Raw genomic sequence first — 13,568 nt, 5'->3', positions numbered from 1 at the left:
AAGGAAACCAGGAAATCGTTATGGCGCTGCGGCTTCCTTGGTCAAAGGGCCTTTTTAGTAAACAGGAAATGCCTACTCTTTTGTCTATGAAAAATATTTACAAGGACAGAAAAGCCCACAAGAAGAGCCCTCAAACCCATACCTTTCTCCCTCAAGTTTACTGCTGCTACACTTTGCATTAAGAGAGGGAAAAGTATTGCTGCACATCAAGATTATTTGCACTGTTTTCACTCCTTGTTTCTCATTTTTTTGGCAAGGGATGATTGATGTAAGACTTGTAGCTTTGGATGACCGTTATCCTTCCAAGGAGCAGTCTGCGGTTCCATGGTGTAATGGTTAGCACTCTGGACTCTGAATCCAGCGATCCGAGTTCAAATCTCGGTGGAACCTTGAGTGCCCCGAGAGCAGCGCTACTCTTTTGAAAAAGTGCAGAAACAAGAAGAATCTTTGGGTAAAATCTGTGCTTACCCCCTGAAAGGAGCCAACCAAAGCATACAAACTAAACAAAGCTGTTAAAATCTGGAGCTGGTTTTCTTATGACCAAGCTTATGATTCAACGCCTGGATTACAAAAGGCTTAAACGTTTCACTGCATTGCAAAAGAAAATCAAATGAAAAGCATTGATGTGTTGAAGGAATCCTTTGACTTGGAGAGACAGGACTTTTATAGGACTTATTATAAGCAAGAAATGAAACAAAGAAATGACCACTATAATCCTCTGACAGTAATCTTTGTTGAAACCAATCAATCAGAACTTGCGAGGGGAATCATTTCTAAATGATCTCAATGCATTGGTAATCTGGACAACGTTCTGCTAAGTATATTCTAAACCAATGGGAACGAGAAGTTAACCTGGTTTTGTCTGACCAAGAGTGTGGAAATGTAGGAACAGCCCTGAGGAAGACCACAAAATCACATGCCTGAAGGGGAAAAATATGTTTTTTTCACCACACCATGTCAAAGTGCCCATTATTCACAAGGAAATGCTAACTGCTGGAGAACCCAGCAGGCAAACCACTATCAGGTGTGTTGGGGCTGTGCTGTTGCTCAAAAATAATGGACTGAAATTCACAGGGCACTGCAGACTGTTTTTGACTTTGCCATCCCACTCAAATTTAAAACTATGTACTTGGGCCTCAACACTCCTGCCATGGACACAATAAATGGATACCCTTGGAACATACTTTTGGCTGTAGAGAAAAAGGCCATCACAAAGAAATGCTCGACACCAACCACGCCAACGATCAAAGACTTGACTGACATAGTAACAGACATTAGACATTGGATGAATGGAAAACAGTGACATTCAGGCTTAATTTGGATAAGCACTAATTTGATTGACTTGGACCAAGTAGGCCCCCTATTTTCATTTAAATGTGATTTTGTTTTTATGTTATGTCATGTTATGATATGTTTTATGTAACTATTAAGTTCTTTTAATTACGATTTTTGCTCCCTGGTCGTGTCCTGTATTGTTTTATGTTTAATCAAAAGAAAAGAAAAAAGGACACACAGAACTAGTTCATTTTCTCGCTACGTTATTCCTGGTTCAATCCCGGGTTTCGGCATGTGTACCTGAATGTTAGTCTTTGCTCAAAAATACAATGAATAGGAATGCTGGGTCGATTGGATATTTTGCGAGATCAGGACATAAATGGCCTGGAAAGGATCTATAAAACATAAACAGCAAGCTTTCGTTGGAACATTGTTCGCATGAACATGTTTGGTAACATGTTTGGTTTCGCTGAATGTTGTACCCAAGACCTTCTGCGTGTAGGGCAGATGTGATGACCACCACACAATGAAACCATGAAGCAGAAGTTTGCCTACTTCAATGCTGCTCTCTTTGATATAGCCCAATGATCAAATGTCATACTTATTTTCAAAACAGGACATCCTGTAGAAAGGTGTGGTTCAACGGTATAGCGGTTAGCGCTCTGAATCCAGAGTTTTTCTTCATTTCTTATTGCAATTAGAGGGACACCAACCAACCTGCTAGTCTATAGATGCATAGAAAAGCTGAAGGTTGATTACAAACTTCCGCATGCTGCGCCCAAATTGATGCCAAGTTTCTATGCCTCTCTTCACCTCCGTCTAGCTTGAATGTACTCGTAACCACGGTGAGTCTTGTACATAATGTGGCTACAAGTATTCCAGAAGGACAGACCAGATATTCCCATACCTGGAGTTGAACCCGGGCCACCTGAATGAGAGCCAGGAATCCTAACCGCTAGACCATATGGGAAGGATTTGAGAAGGTAAGAGCTAATTTAATGGTAAAAAAGATAAGATAAGATAAGATAAGATAAGATGAGATGAGATGAGATGAGATGAGATGAGATAAGATAATAAGATAAATACATAAATACCATTGCATGTGATCACAACAGTAATTGCACATGAATATGTGTCATGAAGGCACATAGATTGCACATGAATTTCACAGTAATTGCACATGAATTGCACATGGATTCCAACAGCAATTGCACATATGACGGAATTGCACATCAGTATTAGGTTAGGTCAGTATTGCGAGTGTTCAGGACTAACAGTGTTTGTTATAAAGTCTGACAGCAGCAGGAAGGAAAGACCTACGAAACCTTTCCCTCACACAGCGAGGGTGGATTAGTCTCTCACTGAAGCTGCTCTCCAGAGCGGACATAGTGTCCTGCAGGGGATGACACTCATGGTCCAGCATAGATGTGAATCTAGCCAGGACCCTCATGTCCCCCACCTCCTGCACCGAGTCCAGAGCACAGCCCAGGACGGAGCTGGACTTCTCGATGACTTTGTCCAGCCTCTTCCTCTCCCTCTCTGTGATGCTGCTGCTCCAGCAGGCCACACCGTACAGGAGGGCTGATGCCACCACAGAGTCGTAGAAGGTCTTCAGGAGTGGCCCTGTCACTCCAAAAGACCTGAGTCTCCTCAGGAGGTAGAGCCGACTCTGTCTCTTCCTGTACAGTGCGTCTGTGTTATGAGTCCAGTCCAGTTTGTGGTTCAGATCAACACCCAGGTACTTGTATGAGTCCATTCTCTCAATGTCCCGTCCCTGGATGTTCACTGGTAAGGGGGCAGTGGGGTGGCGTCTGCGGAAATCCACCACCATTTCCTTGGTCTTCCCCGCTTTGATGAGGTGGTTCCGCTGACACCAGTCCACAAAGTCCTGCGCCAGTCCTCTGTACTCTGCGTCATCTTCGTCCGTGATGAGTCCGATGATGGCAGAGTCATCAGAGAACTTCTGCAGGACACAGCTGTCCGTGTCATGTCTGAAGTCTGCAGTGTAAAGGGTGAAGAGAAAGGGCGCGAGGACAGTGCCCTGGGGCGCCCCCACACTGCAGGTCCGAGTGTCAGACACACAATCCCGTGCTCTCACAAACTGTAAATCCTCTGGGACCGCATGAGGCTCGCTATTTCCGTCATTTTATTTTGAAGGGACCTCACGTTACCCATGACTACGGCGGGAACCGACTTCCTGTTTGTCCCTCTCTTCTCTCTGAGTTTACGTCCAGCCTGTCTGCTTCGTTGCGTTTTCCTTAGGATGTCCGCCGGGATAACGTGACGATCTCCGGGTAAGACGACTGTTCTCCGCAGTTTCATTAGTTCCTCCTTTGTGTAAACGCGGTACGGCGCCGGCCGGGGGGCGGGGCCGGAGCCGGGGGACTCAGAGCCAAGACACGATGAAAACACTCAATCCAGCCGAATAAAGTCAAAACAAGTTATTTTAAAGCGATTCCAGTGCGTGTCCCGATCGTTCATGAAGTTCCTCTTTCATATAAACGTGTATATAAGCGTGTACCGACAACACGCCGTACTTTGGCGGCGGCCGGAGGGCGCGGGGGGGCTAGCTCGGAGCTAGCTCACATCACAACAACACGACGAAAAACGCTCAAATCCAGCTGAAAAAAGTAAAAAACAGTTGAATTAAAAACGATTCCAGCGCGTGTCCCTATCGTACAGTAAAATAGAAAAAATGTACTAACTATATTTACAAAATATAGGAGATGAAGCACAATAAGTGTGAGAAAAAAGAGAGAGCGTTTACACCGGGCTGCTAGCTGTACCAGCGCCTTATGGCGTATAAAGAAGGCCTCATTGATGCTTGAGAGTTAAGGAACAGTTCTGTATGTAATAGATATAAGCCCATTCCACGTGCAACAAGTCTAGTGATTAGTATTTTCCTTGTGGCTCAGCCTATTAGACCATGGACCTGAAATCCACAATCCCGGATTTTGGAGGCTAGTATCCTGTGCATATTGCTTATGGGGTTATGTACCCATAATAGACTCAAATTGCTTCAAAATGTCTAATCATGGGTCTTTTTTGACCTACATCTTCTTTCACTACTCAGCTATCCTTTTCCCCAAAAAAGAAATAACAATGTAGGATGGATAAAAGAAATGTGCTGCTAGATTCAAAGCAAATGTGGAACTGGGAGCTTGCGCTGAAGATCGGCTTCCATCATCCAACACATTACTGACTAGCTTGGTTAATTTGGATTGACAATGGCAATAATGCAAGAAAAAAAATTCTAGCAGAGGATGGTTTCGATCCATCGACCTCTGGGTTATGGGCCCAGCACGCTTCCGCTGCGCCACTCTGCTGAATGGTTATGATCATGGGACTCAAACCCACAATCCCTGGTTCAAGAGGCCAGTGCGTAATGCCCATGGGGCTGTATACGTCTAATAGACTCAAATCGCTTCAAAATATGAAATCTAATTTTAAAGGAATGTGGAACTGGGATCTTGCTACGAAAGACTGTGCTCTAACACTGAGCTACATAACCATCTCTTGTCTGTCATGATTATTGTCCAAGCGAGACCTGGAGTCAACACTTTTCACTTTGTGCCATCAACATATTGAATGGAGATGCAGGGGATTGAAACAAGGATTTCATAAATGCCCTCGTTCTGAAAGAAAGGCTCCGAAATTAAACATCAGCAAACATGCTGGTTTATAGAATAGAACCTCAAAATCTGTGCTGCTAAACACACGTTGCTGACAGGACTCGAACCTGCGCGGGGAAACCCCAATGGATTTCAAGTCCATCGCCTTAACCTCTCGGCCACAACAACAATATACATCAAAACTGTGTTTAAGAAAGTGGAAATTATCCACATTATTTTCTGAAACTAGCGCAATTACATTACCAGATTTAACTCTCCATGAATTCATGGAGACAGCATGTTTTACTAAACATTCTAAGCTCAGGTTTGGCGAGACATACCCATACTGGAAGTTGGGAATGTTGCCCAGGCTGCCTCGGCGAGAACTAGAAATTCTAACCCCTAGACCATATGAGAAATATAAAGATCAAGTGTAACAGATTGAATTGTAACATAAGCCTCATTGATGTTTGAGAGGTTAAAGAACAGTGCATAGTTGGGTCACCAGCTTTTAAGCAAGCATTTTTAATATCTAAATGTGCTTGGTTCTGCATGTCATGGAGAGAAGCACATAGCTCGGGATTTGTATCTTTCTTTTGGTTCAGCCAAATAGAGCCAGGTCTTGATTTTTAATACAGTTTTTTTTTAATGGGGTAGGAAGCACTATCAAGCAGCTCTGAGTTTGTGTTGTCCCGCCCCAGAAAATCTGGCTGAGTGCTCTAAGGAGCTAGATTTAAGTTCCAGTCCCTGTGAAGGGATGCTTTCAAGTACAACCGCTGCTACGTTGCATGGAACAGCTAAAGGTTGATTACTGCATATTGCACGCTGCATCCTAAATGGATGGGATTTTTCAATGTCTCTCTTAACAACCCACAGCGTGTCTTATTCATACTGTGGATTCAAGTCTTCCAAAAGGCTGACCACAATGTTCCCATGCCAGGAGTTGAACCCAGGCCACCTGAATGGGCCACTTTGTCTCACCTTCCTGCAGGTAGTGTGGATGGATGAAATAATATTGTTTGAATTTTATAAGTGCTACAAGGTTCAAAGGTAATGCGGGACTGGGAGCTTGCACTGAATCACCACATGTGCTGATTTGAAATATTTAAGTGAAGGTCTCTAAAATTCACTGCAGTGTAATCTGGCCATTAGCAAAGACTACAGTGTCACCTGGAGATGCTGGGGATTGAACCCAAGACCTCGTACATGCTAAGCATTCGCTCTACCACTGAGCTACACCCCCTTCCTTATCAATGCCTTAAAATGATAGAATGGACAAAAACAGAACAGATAGAATAGAATCAACAGAAACAGTGACCAGATAGGCAATTCAATTCTTCATTTTTTTTTGTTTATTCCAATTTGACTGGTTGTGACACAAAGGTTTGTCCCATTGTTACTTTACTTACATGTGCGTCACTTTTTGTGTGTTACAGTAACTTTTTTGGCCTGATCACCCAGTCCACAAGTGTTCCTGTACCTATATATTTACAAATCAAGCACTGTTAAGCAGGTGGCATCCTTTGCTGGTCAGGGGGAAGAGAAAGGTATGTTTCCAGCAGGGTTCTAAGAAATATGAAGCAATGCCAATGGATTTTTTGCCCATCAGCTTGACCACCTGGCCACCACAATACTGCATCTTTGGAAAATTACAGTGAAAGCTTTAGACCAATAAAAAAATCAAGATATGCTTGTCCAGTCAAGAATTGCTGGAAAACATGACTGATCCCAAATGAAGTAAAGTATGCGCTCTACCGCTGACCCACTTTGTCTAGAAATGCTCCAAAAAGAAACACCAACCAACCTGCTAGTCTATAGATGCATAGAAAAGCTGAAGGTTGATTACAAACTTCCGCATGCTGCGCCCAAATTGATGCCAAGTTTCTATGCCTCTCTTCACCTCCGTCCAGCTTGAAAGTACTCGTAACCACGGTGAGTCTTGTACATAATGTGGCTACAAGTATTCCAGAAGGACAGACCAGATATTCCCATACCGGGAGTTGAACCCGGGCCACCTGAATGAGAGCCAGGAATCCTAACCGCTAGACCATATGGGAAGGATTTGAGAAGGTAAGAGCTAATTTAATGGTAAAAAAGATAAGATAAGATAAGATGAGATGAGATGAGATGAGATGAGATGAGATAAGATAAGATAATAAGATAAATACATAAATACCATTGCATGTGATCACAACAGTAATTGCACATGAATATGTGTCATGAAGGCACATAGATTGCACATGAATTTCACAGTAATTGCACATGAATTGCACATGGATTCCAACAGCAATTGCACATATGACGGAATTGCACATCAGTATTAGGTTAGGTCAGTATTGCGAGTGTTCAGGACTAACAGTGTTTGTTATAAAGTCTGACAGCAGCAGGAAGGAAAGACCTACGAAACCTTTCCCTCACACAGCGAGGGTGGATTAGTCTCTCACTGAAGCTGCTCTCCAGAGTTGACATAGTGTCCTGCAGGGGATGACACTCATGGTCCAGCATAGATGTGAATCTAGCCAGGACCCTCGTGTCCCCCACCTCCTGCACCGAGTCCAGAGCACAGCCCAGGACGGAGCTGGACTTCTCGATGACTTTGTCCAGCCTCTTCCTCTCCCTCTCTGTGATGCTGCTGCTCCAGCAGGCCACACCGTACAGGAGGGCTGATGCCACCACAGAGTCGTAGAAGGTCTTCAGGAGTGGCCCTGTCACTCCAAAAGACCTGAGTCTCCTCAGGAGGTAGAGCCGACTCTGGCTCTTCCGGTACAGTGCGTCTGTGTTATGAGTCCAGTCCAGTTTGTGGTTCAGATCAACACCCAGGTACTTGTATGAGTCCATTCTCTCAATGTCCCGTCCCTGGATGTTCACTGGTAAGGGGGCAGTGGGGTGGCGTCTGCGGAAATCCACCACCATTTCCTTGGTCTTCCCCGCGTTGATGAGGAGGTGGTTCCGCTGACACCAGTCCACAAAGTCCTGCGCCAGTCCTCTGTACTCCGCGTCATCTTCGTCCGTGATGAGTCCGATAATGGCAGAGTCATCAGAGAACTTCTGCAGGACACAGCTGTCCGTGTCATGTCTGAAGTCTGCAGTGTAAAGGGTGAAGAGAAAGGGCGCGAGGACAGTGCCCTGGGGCGCCCCCACACTGCAGGTCCGAGTGTCAGACACACAATCCCGTGCTCTCACAAACTGTAAATCCTCTGGGACCGCATGAGGCTCGCTATTTCCGTCATTTTATTTTGAAGGGACCTCACGTTACCCATGACTACGGCGGGAACCGACTTCCTGTTTGTCCCTCTCTTCTCTCTGAGTTTACGTCCAGCCTGTCTGCTTCGTTGCGTTTTCCTTAGGATGTCCGCCGGGATAACGTGACGATCTCCGGGTAAGACGACTGTTCTCCGCAGTTTCATTAGTTCCTCCTTTGTGTAAACGCGGTACGGCGCCGGCCGGGGGGCGGGGCCGGAGCCGGGGGACTCAGAGCCAAGACACATCGCCACGACACGACGAAAACACTCAATCCAGCCGAATAAAGTCAAAACAAGTTATTTTAAAGCGATTCCAGTGCGTGTCCCGATCGTTCATGAAGTTCCTCTTTCATATAAACGTGTATATAAGCGTGTACCGACAACACGCCGTACTTTGGCGGCGGCCGGAGGGCGCGGGGGGGCTAGCTCGGATGAAAAACGCTCAAATCCAGCCGAAAAAAGTCAAAAACAGTTGAATTAAAAACGATTCCAGCGCGTGTCCCTATCGTACAGTAAAATAGAAAAAATGTACTAACTATATTTACAAAATATAGGAGATGAAGCACAATAAGTGTGAGAAAAAAGAGAGAGCGTTTACACCGGGCTGCTAGCTGCACCAGCGCCTTATGACGTATAAAGAAGGCCTCATTGATGCTTGAGAGTTAAGGAACAGTTCTGTATGTAATAGATATAAGCCCATTCCACGTGCAACAAGTCTAGTGATTAGTATTTTCCTTGTGGCTCAGCCTATTAGACCATGGACCTGAAATCCACAATCCCGGATTTTGGAGGCTAGTATCCTGTGCATATTGCTTATGGGGTTATGTACCCATAATAGACTCAAATTGCTTCAAAATGTCTAATCATGGGTCTTTTTTGACCTACATCTTCTTTCACTACTCAGCTATCCTTTTCCCCAAAAAAGAAATAACAATGTAGGATGGATAAAAGAAATGTGCTGCTAGATTCAAAGCAAATGTGGAACTGGGAGCTTGCGCTGAAGATCGGCTTCCATCATCCAACACATTACTGACTAGCTTGGTTAATTTGGATTGACAATGGCAATAATGCAAGTAAAAACATTCTAGCAGAGGATGGTATCGATCCATCGACCTCTGGGTTATGGGCCCAGCACGCTTCCGCTGCGCCACTCTGCTGAATGGTTATGATCATGGGACTCAAACCCACAGTCCCTGGTTCAAGAGGCCAGTGCGTAATGCCCATGGGGCTGTATACGTCTAATAGACTCAAATTGCTTCAAAATATGAAATCTAATTTTAAAGGAATGTGGAACTGGGATCTTGCTACGAAAGACTGTGCTCTAACACTGAGCTACATAACCATCTCTTGTCTGTCATGATTATTGTCCAAGCGAGACCTGGAGTCAACACTTTTCACTTTGTGCCATCAACATATTGAATGGAGATGCAGGGGATTGAAACAAGGATTTCATACATGCCCTCGTTCTGAAGTGAGGCTCCGAAATTAAACATCAGCAAACATGCTGGTTTATAGAATAGAACGAAACCTCAAAATCTGTGCTGCTAAACACACGTTGCTGACAGGACTCGAACCTGCGCGGGGAAACCCCAATGGATTTCAAGTCCATCGCCTTAACCTCTCGGCCACAACAACAATACACATTTGAACTGTGTTTAAGAAAGCGGAAATTATCCACATTATTTTCTGAAACTAGCGCAATTACATTACCAGATTTAACTCTCCATGAATTCATGGAGACAGCATGTTTTACTAAACATTCTAAGCTCAGGTTTGGCGAGACATACCCATACTGGAAGTTGGGAATGTTGCCCAGGCTGCCTCGGCGAGAACTAGAAATTCTAATCCCTAGACCATATGAGAAATATAAAGATCAAGTGTAACAGATTGAATTGTAACATAAGCCTCATTGATGTTTGAGAGGTTAAAGAACAGTGCATAGTTGGGTCACCAGCTTTTAAGCAAGCATTTTTAATATCTAAATGTGCTTGGTTCTGCATGTCATGGAGAGAAGCACATAGCTCGGGATTTGTATCTTTCTTTTGGTTCAGCCAAATAGAGCCAGGTCTTGGTTTTTAATACAGTTTTTTTTAATGGGGTAGGAAGCACTATCAAGCAGCTCTGAGTTTGTGTTGTCCCGCTCCAGAAAATCTGGCTGAGTGCTCTAAGGAGCTAGATTTAAGTTCCAGTCCCTGTGAAGGGATGCTTTCAAGTACAACCGCTGCTACGTTGCATGGAACAGCTAAAGGTTGATTACTGCATATTGCACGCTGCATCCTAAATGGATGGGATTTTTCAATGTCTCTCTTAACAACCCACAGCGTGTCTTATTCATACTGTGGATTCAAGTCTTCCAAAAGGCTGACCACGATGTTCCCATGCCAGGAGTTGAACCCAGGCCACCTGAATGGGCCACTTTGTCTCACCTTCCTGCAGGTAGTGTGGATGGATGAAATAATATTGTTTGAATTTTATAAGTGCTACAAGGTTCAAAGGTAATGCGGGACTGGGAGCTTGCACTGAATCACCACATGTGCTGATTTGAAATATTTAAGTCAAGGTCTCTAAAATTCACTGCAGTGTAATCTGGCCATTAGCAAAGACTACAGTGTCACCTGCTGGGGATTGAACCCAAGACCTCATACATGCTAAGCATGCGCTCTACCACTGAGCTACATCCCCTTCCTTATCAATGCCTTAAAATGATAGACGGATAGATGGACAAAAACAGAACAGATAGAATAGAATCAACAGAAACAGTGACCAGATAGGCAATTCAATTCTTCATTTTTTTTTTGTTTATTCCAATTTGACTGGTTGTGACACAAAGGTTTGTCCCATTGTTACTTTACTTACATGTGCGTCACTTTTTGTGTGTTACAGTAACTTTTTTGGCCTGATCACCCAGTCCACAAGTGTTCCTGTACCTATATATTTACAAATCAAGCACTGTTAAGCATGTGGCATCCTTTGCTGGTCAGGGGGAAGAGAAAGGTATGTTTCCAGCAGGGTTCTAAGAAATATGAAGCAATGCCAATGGATTTTTTGCCCATCAGCTTGACCACCTGGCCACCACAATACTGCATCTTTGGAAAATTACAGTGAAAGCTTGAGACCAATAAAAAAATCAAGATATGCTTGTCCAGTCAAGAATTGCTGGAAAACATGACTGATCCCAAATGAAGCAAAGTATGCGCTCTACCGCTGACCCACTTTGTCTAGAAATGCTCCAAAAAGAAACACCAACCAACCTGCTAGTCTATAGATGCATAGAAAAGCTAAAGGTTAATTACAAACTTCCGCATGCTGCGCCCTAATTGATGCCATGTTTCTATGCCTCTCTTCACCTCCGTCCAGCTTGAATGTAATTGTAACCACAGTGAGTCTTGTACATAATGTAAGCCGGGAGTTGAACCCGGGCCACCTGGATGAGAGCCAGGAATCCAAAACCGCTAGACCATATGGGAAGGATTTGAGAAGGTAAGAGCTAATTTAATGGTAAATAAGATAAGATAAGATAAGATAAGATAAGATAAGATAATAAGATAAATACATAAATACCATTGCATGTGATCACAACAGTAATTGCACATGAATATGTGTCATGACGGCACATAGATTGCACATGAATTTCACAGTAATTGCACATGAATTGCACATGGATTCCAACAGCAATTGCACATATGACGGAATTGCACATCAGTATTAGGTTAGGTCAGTATTGCGAGTGTTCAGGACTAACAGTGTTTGTTATAAAGTCTGACAGAAGCAGGAAGGAAAGACCTACGAAACCTTTCCCTCACACAGCGAGGGTGGATTAGTCTCTCACTGAAGCTGCTCTCCAGAGCGGACATAGTGTCCTGCAGGGGATGACACTCATGGTCCAGCATAGATGTGAATCTAGCCAGGACCCTCATGTCCCCCACCTCCTGCACCGAGTCCAGAGCACAGCCCAGGACGGAGCTGGACTTCTTGATGACTTTGTCCAGCCTCTTCCTCTCCCTCTCTGTGATGCTGCTGCTCCAGCAGGCCACACCGTACAGGAGGGCTGATGCCACCACAGAGTCGTAGAAGGTCTTCAGGAGTGGCCCTGTCACTCCAAAAGACCTGAGTCTCCTCAGGAGGTAGAGCCGACTCTGTCTCTTCCTGTACAGTGAGTCTGTGTTATGAGTCCAGTCCAGTTTGTGGTTCAGATCAACACCCAGGTACTTGTATGAGTCCATTCTCTCAATGTCCCGTCCCTGGATGTTTACTGTTTTTTTTTTTTTGTTTTTTTTTTATCTTTTATTATCAAAAACATCAAAACAAGTATTTACATATATTTACATGAATGTACAGACAGACATGACACACAAGGGCAGGGGAATGGGATACACAAGGGCAGGGGGAGACGAGACAAAAAATTACAGAAAATCAAACACACAATCATTCTCCAAACATTCTTCAGTGATGGGGGGTGATGCCGTGGTTGGGGTTGATGCCGTGGTTGGGGGGGTTATGCCGGGGTCAGAAGATGATGTCCAGGTTTCCAGAGGGTGTGAGGTGGATCAGGGTGTTGTGGGGGACGAGGTGGGTGATGAACCGGTGCTCTGCTGCCATGTGGAGGTGTCGGAGGTGTGCGGCCAAGAGTCCTTTGAAGATGGGCCAGGGTTCTGCTGTTTTATTGTCACGGAGATGGATGTTCCTGTTGAGATATAATGTGTACCGGCTATGGAGAGGGTTAGTCGGGCGAGATGGGTGTTGGCTACAGAGCGACTCTGTCCGGGACCAAAGAGGAAGAGCCAGGGCTCCTGGTCGTCCCCTCCTAGGGCCGCCGGCAGTGGGAGCCTCCAGGACAGCCTCCGAGCGAGGAGGTCCTGCAGTCGGGACCAGAACGGGCGGACGGCCGGGCAGGTGTACAGCATGTGCTCCAGGGTCTCGGGGGGTCCGTGGCACACGGGGCAGTCCGCAGCGTAGCTGTCGGGAAGAAATGCGTGCAGTGCTGCGGATGTAAAGACGATCCTGTGTCTAAATCTGAAGTCAAAATGACCTACGTTATGTGGGGTGTACCAATTATAGATGTTGGCCCAGATGGTTGCAATGGTGCGTGCGGGGAATGTTAATGACCATTTGTGTTCCGAGGCGGGACGCCTGAGCACTCCCGGCAACAACAACTGATACAGGATGCGGGTGGGTAGGTCTGTGAAAATCCTAAACCTCCCCGTGCTAACAAATACATTAAAATTCAACTTACCTGTCGTGCTCCCCATTTGGCCCAAAGTGCTTCCCCAATGCCTGACCAGATTCCTGTTAAAAATACTTACCATACCACTAATATACTTTTTCCTAAACACTTTACCTGCTAACCTAAAACACTTCCCTATATAATCTACACTAAAATTACCTTTCACGTCAAATACCTTACCTACATATTCCAGCCCAGCCTCCTCCATCGCCCCAC

The 13,568-nt window shown here is 44.9% G+C and overlaps 7 non-coding genes across 7 annotated transcripts; 1 reads left to right on the top strand and 6 right to left on the bottom strand.

Annotated features, from left to right (window-relative positions):
• The first annotated feature begins 318 nt into the window (after positions 1 to 318).
• Positions 319 to 390, top strand: trnaq-cug (transfer RNA glutamine (anticodon CUG)). The gene has a single exon. It is a non-coding gene; the product is annotated as a tRNA-Gln (tRNA).
• Positions 391 to 2,173: 1,783 nt separating this feature from the next.
• On the bottom strand, positions 2,174 to 2,245 carry trnae-cuc (transfer RNA glutamic acid (anticodon CUC)). The gene has a single exon. It is a non-coding gene; the product is annotated as a tRNA-Glu (tRNA).
• Positions 2,246 to 4,529: 2,284 nt separating this feature from the next.
• Positions 4,530 to 4,601, bottom strand: trnam-cau (transfer RNA methionine (anticodon CAU)). The gene has a single exon. It is a non-coding gene; the product is annotated as a tRNA-Met (tRNA).
• A 392-nt stretch (positions 4,602 to 4,993) lies between these two features.
• On the bottom strand, positions 4,994 to 5,075 carry trnas-uga (transfer RNA serine (anticodon UGA)). Its single transcript has one exon. It is a non-coding gene; the product is annotated as a tRNA-Ser (tRNA).
• A 982-nt stretch (positions 5,076 to 6,057) lies between these two features.
• trnaa-agc (transfer RNA alanine (anticodon AGC)) lies at positions 6,058 to 6,129 on the bottom strand. Its single transcript has one exon. It is a non-coding gene; the product is annotated as a tRNA-Ala (tRNA).
• Positions 6,130 to 6,871: 742 nt separating this feature from the next.
• trnae-cuc (transfer RNA glutamic acid (anticodon CUC)) lies at positions 6,872 to 6,943 on the bottom strand. Its single transcript has one exon. It is a non-coding gene; the product is annotated as a tRNA-Glu (tRNA).
• Positions 6,944 to 9,681: 2,738 nt separating this feature from the next.
• Positions 9,682 to 9,763, bottom strand: trnas-uga (transfer RNA serine (anticodon UGA)). The gene has a single exon. It is a non-coding gene; the product is annotated as a tRNA-Ser (tRNA).
• Between the last annotated feature and the right edge of the window lie 3,805 nt (positions 9,764 to 13,568).

This window comes from Eucyclogobius newberryi, unplaced genomic scaffold (genome assembly GCF_026437365.1).
Source record: "Eucyclogobius newberryi isolate DKJ021-1_F unplaced genomic scaffold, fEucNew1.0.hap1 SCAF_55, whole genome shotgun sequence".
NCBI classification, from domain to species: Eukaryota; Metazoa; Chordata; class Actinopteri; order Gobiiformes; family Gobiidae; genus Eucyclogobius; species Eucyclogobius newberryi.
This window is presented reverse-complemented; position numbering and strand designations above follow the sequence as displayed.